Source organism: Papio anubis, chromosome 15, assembly GCF_008728515.1.
Source record: "Papio anubis isolate 15944 chromosome 15, Panubis1.0, whole genome shotgun sequence".
Taxonomy (NCBI): domain Eukaryota; kingdom Metazoa; phylum Chordata; class Mammalia; order Primates; family Cercopithecidae; genus Papio; species Papio anubis.
The window spans coordinates 16,169,336-16,180,190 of NC_044990.1; the positions used below are offsets into that span (position 1 = coordinate 16,169,336).

General features: G+C 38.8%; 1 long non-coding RNA gene across 3 annotated transcripts in view; it reads left to right on the top strand.

Annotated features, from left to right (window-relative positions):
- Positions 1-10,618, top strand: part of LOC108582855 — a 183,438-nt gene extending 172,820 nt beyond the window's left edge. For 2 of the 3 annotated variants that reach the window (XR_004178660.1, XR_004178661.1), the window contains one exon: positions 6,732-10,618. This is a non-coding gene — a long non-coding RNA (uncharacterized LOC108582855). The remainder of the gene's footprint in view (positions 1-6,731) is intronic. The other variant, XR_004178662.1, reaches the window with a different exon arrangement.
- Positions 10,619-10,855: the final 237 nt, after the last annotated feature.

Sequence of the window (10,855 nt, forward strand, 5' to 3'; positions counted from 1 at the left end):
GTCGTTTGCGTCTGCAGAGTTTTCTGCTGCTTTGTTGTTGTTGTTGTTGTTGTTGTGTAGCTGTGCCCTGTCCCCAGAGGTGGAGTCTACAGAGACAGGCAGGTTTCCTTGAGCTGCTGTGAGCTCCACCCAGTTGGAGCTTCCCAGCAGCTTTGTTTACCTACTTAAGCCTCAGCAATGGCGGGCGCCCCTCCCCCAGCCTCGCTGCTGCCTTGCCCGTAGATCACAGACTGCTGTGCTAGCAATGAGGGAGGCTCCGTGGGCGTGGGACCCTCCCGGCCAGGTGTGGGATATGATCTCCTGGTGTGCCTGTTTGCTTAAAGCGCAATATTGGGGTGGGAGTTACCCGATTTTCCAGGTGTTGTGTGTCTCAGTTCCCCTGGCTAGGAAAAGGGATTCCCTTCCCCCTTGCGCTTCCCAGGTGAGGCGATGCCTCGCCCTGCTTCAGCTCTCGCTGGTCGGGCTGCAGCAGCTGACCAGCACCGATCGTCCGGCACTCCCCAGTGAGATGAACCCAGTACCTCAGTTGAAAATGCAGAAATCACCGGTCTTCTGTGTCGCTGGCGCTGGGAGTTGGAGACTGGAGCTGTTCCTATTCGGCCATCTTGCTCCGCCCCCCTCCTGTTACAAATCTTAAAACCACAGTACCCAGCTGTATGAGTCCGTTTTCATGCTGCTGATAAAGACACGATAATTTATAAGGAAAAAGAGGTTTGCTGAACTCACAATTCTCTGTGGCTGAGGAGGCCTCACAATCATGGCAGAAGGTGAAAGCCATGTCTCACATGGTGACAGACAAGAGAAAAGAGCTTGTGCAGGGAAACTCTCCTTTATAAAACCATCAGATCTTGTGAGACTTTTTCACTATTATGAGAACAGCACAGGAAGGACCCACCTCCATGATTCCATTACCTCCCACCAGGTGCCTCCCACCACATGTGGGAATTCAAGATGAGATTTGGGTGGGGACACAGCCACACCATATCAGCATTCCTATATGTATTTGTCATTGAAATGCTGATTGTTTCGTCAAAATTACCTAATTTTACCTTTTTTTCCTGATCCTTGATTTTGAAATGAGAGCTATGAATCTGTAAGGTATTAGCTCTTTACTTGAGAGCCACCTGCTTGTTTCCTGATTGCAGAATAGTGCAGCAAAATTATACAGGATGGAATCCCCTCAAAGACAATGCCTCTGGAGAGAGATCCAGCAACTGACAGGGATGGGCCCACCTAGTTCAGGGCAACCTATAGTTGTGGAAAACCATACAGAACTTCACTCCAAACATATTGATAATTAATGTGTTTGAATTGAGAGAGAGAATGCAAGTCTGTAAGGTGACCATATTAGCAACATGGTTTTCAGAGAAAGAATGTGCACCCTAGCTCCTTTGGAGGGACTTGCTTGACATTTTCCAGTATCTGAAATCAAAGTGGGGATGCCCTGCCCAATCCCCCTCAAGAGGAGCACCTTTGCAGATGATCACTGCCAGCCAGGAGCAGCCTTGTGTGTTCTGTCTGTGCTAGGACAGGAAAAAGTTTGAAAACATGGCCACAAGGTATTAGAATACCTCTGTCAAAAAAGAAGTAGGGTCACTGACGATTGGAAATGTTTGAGCTGTAGAAACTGTTGAAAAACTAAAGGATGCTGCTTTTGTTTTTGAGGTATCACTCTTTTGTTGTCCTCAAAACAGAATGGAAAATAGACACTTACATGGGCATGCACACACACTTTCACACGCATGCATGTACACACATACATCCTTGTTTTCTCACCAGAAAAAAATGTTGTGTTGGAGAATAATGCAAGCAGACAAGGAACAAGCAGACCTTAGACAAGACATTCATTAATTGTTACAAAGTGATTTGTGGCTACTCATTGCCAAATGACTGGAGCATGCAATAATGGAAACTTGGGAATTTAAAAAAAAACAAAACCTCAAAACACCAAAACCTACCTCCAACTCCACTGATCAACAGTACACGTAATATCTCAACCCCCTGCTCCCCACCAAAAAAACAACCTTTGACTCGGAAACCTCCTTTATATCTTTGAACATGGAAAAACAATGGGCTTTGCTGTTTTATTGGTGTTTAATTCCCAAGCACTGGTCCTCACTTAGGGATGGGATTGCTCATGCAATTTAAATGTCCTCACATAAGTAGATTTTGGCGATTGCTCCTGAACTTTTCATTTTAGTCAGCTGGATAGGGTTTCTACATCCTATTTGCCTCCCTCAGAGAAGAGGAAATTTCTGCAAATTATTTTCCGTTTATTCTTGTGGTAAAGGTAATTCACTTCCTCTAAGGCTCAACTTTTTGATTTGAAAATGAAGTGAAAGTCAGTGTGAATATTGATATGACATCAATGTTTTGGAGACTGAGGGAAATTTTCCTTTGGCCAATGGCTGATTGAAAGATGTAAAGAGTCCAGTGTGGGGCAAACCGAGTCCTGGTCCAAACCGACCTTCCCCTTCAGATGGTTTGGAGACTAGGCTGTGACACATGCTATCTGATTTAGCGGTTTCTCTTAATCCTGCTATTTCCTGTTATACACCAGGGGCTGTCAGAACATTGCACATGTGTCTAGGAAAAACTGTAAGTGACACAACCAGGGCAGATGTAAAGACCTAAGAAAATGGTGAGCAACTTTTTATATTTTCATCCTGCCCAATTATCCAAAGTGCCTCTCCACCAAAAAAAAAAAAAAAAAAAAAAGCTGTCCACTTTGACCACTTTTTTTTTTCACTCAAAATGAATCATTGAATTCCATAGATTAACTGTGAATTCTTATATCTTAGGCTGCCTTCATTGAATAAGCAGATTTTAAAGAAAAAATTAGCACTCACTCAAGCAATAAAATGGTAGCATTAAAGAACCTTTAAGAATTAGGATCCGGGCCGGGCGCGGTGGCTCAAGCCTGTAATCCCAGCACTTTGGGAGGCCGAGACGGGCGGATCACTAGGTCAGGAGATCGAGACCATCCTGGCTAACACGGTGAAACCCCGTCTCTACTAAAAAATTTAAAAAAATTTAAAAAACTAGCTGGGCGAGGTGGCAGGCGCCTGTAGTCCCAGCTACTTGGGGGGCTGTGGCAGGAGAATGGCGTAAACCCGGGAGGCGGAGCTTGCAGTGAGCTGAGATCAGGCCACTGCACTCCAGCCTGGGCAACAGAGTGAGACTCTGTCTCAAAAAAAAAAAAAAAAAGAATTAGGATCCGGGAGGGAATGGTCTATTATTTCATCATTTAAATTTATTTGGGTTTTTGGGAATGTATGAGTGAGTTTACACCCATTTTCATTTCATTTTCAAATTAGATGATTGAGCCCTACAAAGAGGTAGTGATTTAACCTCAACTCACACAATGAACTTCCCCAAAGAGGTGTGGTTGGAATTAGAGCTTGTTCTACTCACGCCAGTGTTCACATAGCAAGTGTGCTCTCTAATAGCTTATATTCCTATAGTGTTTTGTACTGGCCAGTTTCCACATACATGTTTTCTTTTAAACACACTCACACTGTGTGACAAACATATTCTCTTTTACAGACTAGAGACCATAGGTTATAGGCTACTGCAAAGCAGGGATCTTGTCTACTTTGTGCACCATGCTGTTCATATGGCCTGCTGTGTTGTAAGTGCTTAGTGTCATCTGTTGACTAGACAGGTAAATAAGGGAGAACTTGTCCCACAGTTGAGAAGGGGGTGCTATGGCCTCTTATCTACAAATTGTTGTTAGACCTCTGCTCAAACATTTTCAATGATGAGAAATTCATAACCTTCCAAAGCAGCCATGGTACATATCCTTTCTTATTTTAGTTTAGTTTAGTTTTGCCTGTTTGTTTTTGCTTCACAGCTCCTCAGTGTCTTCTGTTCTACTCAGAGTGGTTCTGTTGATGTCAGTGATGGTTGCTGGGCTCTTTGGGGTAGATACATAGCCTAGGGTAGGCCTTTCACAACATCCATCCCCCATCTACAGTCACTGGTCCAAGTAGTGACCACTTTGGGAACCAGTTGTTGTCCATCATATCTGTCAAATGGAAGATGAAGGAGAAAGGGTCGCTTTCTTTTTTTCTGATTTCAAACTCTGGTAAACCTGGTGCTTCCAGTGGCCCTCTTTACTTCTGTGTATCAAGAGGCTGCCTGAGAAGGAAACCAAATGCAAGACAAAAACCAAGCAGAAATGGAGAGCATGATGGCAGCTATTGAAACCTCTAAATCCTCTGTTCCTAGAGCTAGCTCCACCTTTGGGTTTCTCAACTGTGTGGCTAATCCCTTTCTCTTTTTCTTTCTTTCTTTTTTTTTGTTTTTGTTTTACTACTTATAAGCAAAGGAGGTCTAACATGACCACCCATTCCATGATGACACAGTTTTGACTTTTGAAATATTCTTATACGGAGCCCAGATCCCCTTTATAGAGACAAGAACAGGTGTAACTCTTGTATAACAGTGTTTCTGACACTTGGAGAAAGCTACCCTCGCCTTTCCTCAGCTTTTGCTTAAGTCTTCTGTCCAGGTTCTGCATACTATTTTGTCAACTTCTCTTCACGTGATGTAGTGTCCTACACCATTTGGTTGCTAACATTTCATTACATCTCCATTTGCCCACAGCTATCTTAACATGAGGGAGGATTAACACAATGTTCAGCAACATAACATAGGATAATAATTTTCTTTCTTTCATACATTGTATTTTTTCACTGCTCCTGAAGGTCTCATTGGCCTTTATAAATATTATAATATATAATTGACTTGAAATACAAGTGTTATCAATTGAAACTCTCAAGCCTGACACATTTTTTTGATAATAAAGTATGTCTCCCATAACTTTTAATAATTTTGTTCTTTTTAACTGATTTTAGCTTTATTTCAAATTAGATATGTTCCACATTTTCTACTCATTGGTTTTTATTTTGGGTCTATTAGAAAATGAATTTGTTATTTCCTTTTATTTTATATTTTCAGAAAACTATGTTTAAAGATTGTGTTTTTTAAATTTTTATTTGTTTATTTATTTGTGATAGCATCAAGGAAGGTAAACATTTCTATGGCAGAATGCTATTTAGAAGTCCAAGATAGTTATTTAATAGTTTTCTTACATGAATGTAATGTCTATTTTTTTGTGGATCTTTTACTTTCCTAAATCTTTATTCATCTTGAAGCTCTGGTGACTATTCGTGTAAAGAATGTGATTTTCATTCAGTTCCTGTCTGAGACACTAGAGAAAAAAAAAAGGTTTCTTTGCTTCATTTGCCAAATGTTCTGCACAGTGCTTATTTTGTATTTTTTCCCATATTAAGTGTAATACAAGACTCATTGGCACATTATAAATAAGAAATTAATTTTGAAAAGGAAGCCACTTCCAAAAGCAGCATTTCCCCAGGAAATAAAGAAGAGGTGAGATCAGTATCCCCAGAGAGTCTACAACTGTCTTCTGTCTGTTCCCCTTCTTCTTTTACAGGATAAAATGAAAATTGAGAAAGAATTCAGATAATTGAGACTAAAACGTGCTGCCTTAGTTATTTCAATTTTTCATACAAAATATATGCTTGGCTTGAGGTATATTATTATCTTCCATGTTTTCGTTATAGTCTTACTGAATTTTACAAGAAGGAAAAAGATTAAAAAACTAAAGTGGGTTGTGTGTATATGTGTGTGCCTAAAGGTATATTGATAACATAGAAACATAAATATTTTATAGAAAAATTATACCATGAGGATCAATTAATGTATCAAAGGGAAGGTAATGTTATGATAATCAGATTCATTTCACTGTGACCCAGATTAAAGCTTTTTACTCTTAACCCATGGTTTCTGCATTTACTGGGGTGGATTTTCCCTTTTTGTATAGCTGGATAGGAACATGTTCATGTCTTTTCACTTTAAACTTGCTCAAACAAAGCACCAAATCAAAAATGATACAGATTTAAATGAAGATTCTGTAGGAGAAAGAGAGAGGGTGACACCATGTACCACAAACCCTCGTCCTCATTAAATATTTTTATTTTCTGCAAGTTCTCACCACCGTCATACCACCACTGCTGGTTTTCATTATCCTCCCTTTGGTCACTTTGTATCCCTTCTTACTGGATCCTTTATCTTGTCATCTTTATTTTTCCTCAGAACCTCGAATCCCCATGTTTTCATATACAGGGCAACTTCTTCACAGCCTTTTGTTAGTCAGGAAGTCCTTTTCACCGTAACTGGTTTATTTTAGCTTAGAAATCTTTCTTCTAAATACGTGCAAGGCTTTCTCTGAAAAGGACTTTGTTTTATTTTTTTATCTTGTTAGAGTTTCTTCCATCACAGTACATAATTCTGTAGTTGGGGATAGTTGTGAATAACAATTTGGAAAGCAGGAACTAAAACTTATTTCTCCAAACTCATTGACATTATTATCCTGTAACTAAACTCTAAGAGTTTTAAGAAATGTATCTGTATGGGGTCATCTATAGCAGTAAAACATCAATCATCAATAACTTTTATGTAGGCTTTGCTTAATACATGGTAAACTTTGGTCTGATATTATTTTCTAGGTATAAGGGTTAAAAATAAGTGCCAGTCTAGATTTTGCTGAAAATAACTTCTGTTTTAACATCTTGTGATTTTCACCACAATCATTCCCTTCATTGCCAAACAATGAATTGGCAAGGATTCTTGTTTAATTGAGGTTTAATGGAAACTGGTTGCCTTAAGAAGAAATAGACTTATGTGCATGATGTGTTCATTTGCAGGCAGCCTCAAAGATCACCAACTGTAAGAAACAGGAAGGGACTTTGAAGTAGATAACGTCTTGTGTTTTTTTCACATATTCCCTGGTGGAATTTTAGTTTTGTATTATGCTTTTCCAAGTTTTTCTCCAGATGTTACAAAGTTTTGTTTTTGTTTTTGTTTTTTTTTTTCCGGAATAGTTTAGACATCTTGTACACAGACATCAAGATCAAAAAACAGAGGCATCAGCTCTATTTTACAAAAATATCTCATAGAATCTTATTGAAGAATGTTGGAATCATTTGAGCGACTGCTTCTGTCCAGTTTCTACGCTGTCTAAAGATCCTCCTTGAAATCCCATATAACCTTTAGTGTAATGCCCATGTTAAGAAAAGTGGGTCAGTAATTAAAGACATATTCAATTATGTTTCTGGCTTTTTGCGTTTATAAATTATGTATATAATTATAAATATAGTATTTATATAGAAATATAAATGTATACCTATGTTTATATTTATAAATTATTATAAATCAGTAAAACATCAGTGGAACAAACACTCTCTGTACAATTAATTATGCAGATAATAGAGTACCTAAGAATCTCTTAAAAAATGAGTGAAATATATGTTTGTTTAGTACACAGTCTGTAGAACAGAGTTGTTGGTAATGTACTGTGGACTGGGGTCATATTACCCATTCCCATGCATTTTCCTTGGAAGATAAAGACAGCTATCAGGTTTCAAGTCATTCAAGACAGAGACACAAGCAAAGGCACAGATATTTGAAGGTAAATAAGTAGGCAAATTTGACTAAGGAGGATGCTATGCTAGTAGATGTTGTAGCATTAGTGTTAATATGAGGTTAATGCATGTTAGTTAGAAAGAAATAATGCAAAATTAATCTTCTTCCTCTCCCATTTGAACTATATAATTAAATAGTACATTCATCTTAATATTCAGGTAATATTTAACCAGCTCATGTTAGGTTAGTCATATTAATAAAACTATCACAAAAAGATGAAAACAAAATCAAGAGAAACCAAAACATTGACTTTTAACTCCAATCTTATACTTACTTTAAAATATTCAAACAGGAGGCTTAGGGAAAGAGAATGACTTGTATTTTAATGGGGGTAGGAAGAGTGAAAGAAACAGAGAGTACTGCTCTGCCCCAGGCACTATGCCAGTCATCATGCCCATACTAACTAGCTTAACACCTCATTTAGAAGCAACATTAACCAACATGAATGGGTTCTAACCCTTGGTGCCTACCTTTGCCTTGCCAGGACATGATGGACAGGGGCCCTGGGAAGCCTCTGAGAAGATAGTGAGGACACAACACACTGTTCACTCCGAAACTATAGACAAGGTGTAGGATATGGCTTTGATTTATTAGTATATGCTTGTAGTCAGTGGCTTTAGGTTTTAGAGAGGACAGTTTCAAATGTATTTCTGTGCTGATTCCAAGGTGTTTTCAATTAATGCACTGAAAAGCTTTCAGTTTCTCATTTACTTGGCTGATGGATGGCTCCTTAGATGTATATTGGCTCTTGAAGGGTTTCTCTGTCTCTGAACAAGGGTGAAATTAAAGAAGCATTTTGTAAAGTGGAATTTTTGCCCTGGCAGGAGGAACCAGACATTTCAACAAATAAACACATGCATCTGTGAATCTGTAAATGGATTGATTATTATTTTTTCTCTCAAGTGACTAAGAGCCTAGGGCTAGTTAATTAGCAGCTAATGAGAGAGAGAGAGAAAGAGTGTGTGTGTGTGTGTGTTCTATGGTGAATCTCTCATTGTGAAACTAAAATAGGCCTAAGGGTGTTGATGCAAAAAGAAGGTATGTGCACTGGACTTAGAGAAAGAAACAATAATTCTTGGCAAGAAAACAGAAGTCTCGCGTCTATGAAAACATTTTGATCAGCTGAGATCAGGCTGTTAGTTTCAAAATACCATCTTCACCAACAAAATCCTAATAATTTTAGCCAAAAATGGGTAAAGTTTATGTTTAAGAAAGAAATAGAACAACTTTGTGGATCCTGGTCTGCCAAACCTGGTTCATTTGTTAATTCATTCATTCAACAAATCTTATCGAATGTCTCTATGCCGGGCACTCTTCCAGGCAGTGAGGACACACAGAATAATGAACAAGACTAATAAGAACTGTATTTGCCTTGAAAATTAATGTAAAATTAAAAATGTAAATTAAAATTTACATTTTATAAGAGGATTTTTATCATCTTTGCTGAAAAATTCCCCGAAATATCTCTAAAAAGTAGTGACAATCTACATTTTTTATTTCTTTTCTTCTTTCAACAGTTTTTTCTCTGTCTCTCGCCAATTTTAATGCCATTTGTAAATATATTTAAGAGAGAGAAAGGTGATTTTTAAGTTAAGTACCAATATTGAAGACCTCTGACTTTTCTGCTTAAGGCATAATCATCTTTTGTCGAGGGAAGAAGCACCACATTCCTGTGGTCCTGGTTGACTGCTGAAATGCTTTCACAGGTTTGGTGGCATCCAGCATTAAGAGCTAGTGCTCCTTTTTTGGTCTGCATGACTTATCTCCCTGGACAATCTTGTACAGGCCATAACTTCTGCCTCCTTAAATAGGCTGCTGGGTCCAAGCTCAATTTCCAGTCTGGAATTCCCCTTCCCATGGCCATGAAGTGTTTCTAAATCTTTCCCAAACGCTGGGAGAACTCAAAGATAGAGGGAAATGTTGGCTCCAAATGATAGTATCTGTTGTCTTACAATTAAATATCTAATGCTTACCATTTTTCTTAATAGTATTTACATTGGGTTAGACCGTAGTTTAAATTTATCATCAGAGACTTTTGTATTTTTCTTTGTACTTGAAGTAGTGTTTATGCTACTCAAATCATGGGGAAAAAATTATTAGAACAGGTTGGATGCTGCTCAAGCCAAGAATGAGTTGTAAATTAGAGGCAATATGATATCACAGTTAAGATCATGGCTCGGGGCCGTGCTGCCTTGGTTTAAATCCCAGCTGACCTTGGGCACACAATTTGCTCCTCTATCAATAAGAATAATAATACCATCCGCTTCACGTAATTGCTTTGATGGTTAAATTAGTTGTTACATTTGAAGCACATAGAACTTTGCTTGGCATATAGCAAGCTCTATATTACTTTCATTATTAGGGATAAGATTATAGTCAGGGATAGGGGAAGGACTTTGCTAAATTAAGAAGATAAAAGTTACCTTGACAGAATAGGTTAAAGTCTGGAACAGACTTGTATGTTACTTGTGATTGCATTGATCAATAAAAAAAAAGAATTAGTATGACACCAAATAGAAAACTGTCATTAATAATATGATCTCATAAAAAGAAATGGAATAGTGGATGAGCATGTTGAACTAGGAATTACATAACTCATAATTTGAATTTCTTCTCCTGTCAACTGCCTCCTCATATCCTTGGGGAAGTTTCATTTCGTGTTATCTTTTTCTCATTGGTTTATAAGATATCTTGTGTGCTTGGCTTATTAGGGGAAAGTCTCCACTTCTCTGGCTTCATTTTTTCATGCAGTGAATTGTCCCCAGAGTTGACGCTCTTGGTCCTATTCCTTCTCCAATTCCTTCCTCCAAATGACTTATTTCACTGGTAAGATTAGGAGTATCTGAGCACGTCCTGTCCAGCTCTTTCTGAGCTACTCTTTTCTTGGAAACAGGAAGAATACAGGACAAGTGCTTGGGTCTGCTCTGTGCCATGGAGCAAGGACCCTGCTCTTGCAGGGGAGACCCATATTTGTCCAGCTGTGTCAGTGTCACATGGCTAATTCTAATAAAAGATGAAGTATTAAGAAACTCACGGCCAGACGTGGTGGCTCACGCCTGTAATCCCAGCACTTTGGAAGGCAGAGGTGGGCGGATCACGAGGTCAGCAGATCGAGACCATCCTGGCTAACATGGTGAAATCCCATCTTTACTGAAAATACAAAAAATTAGCCAGGCGTGGTGGTGGCACCTGTAGTCCCAGCTACTCGGGAGGCTGAGGCAGGAGAATGGCATGAACCCAGGAGGCGGAGCTTGCAGTGAGCCGAGATCACGCCACTGCACTCCAGCCTGGGTGACAGAGAGAGACATGGTCTCAAAAAAAAAAAGAAACTCACTTGATTTCAGAT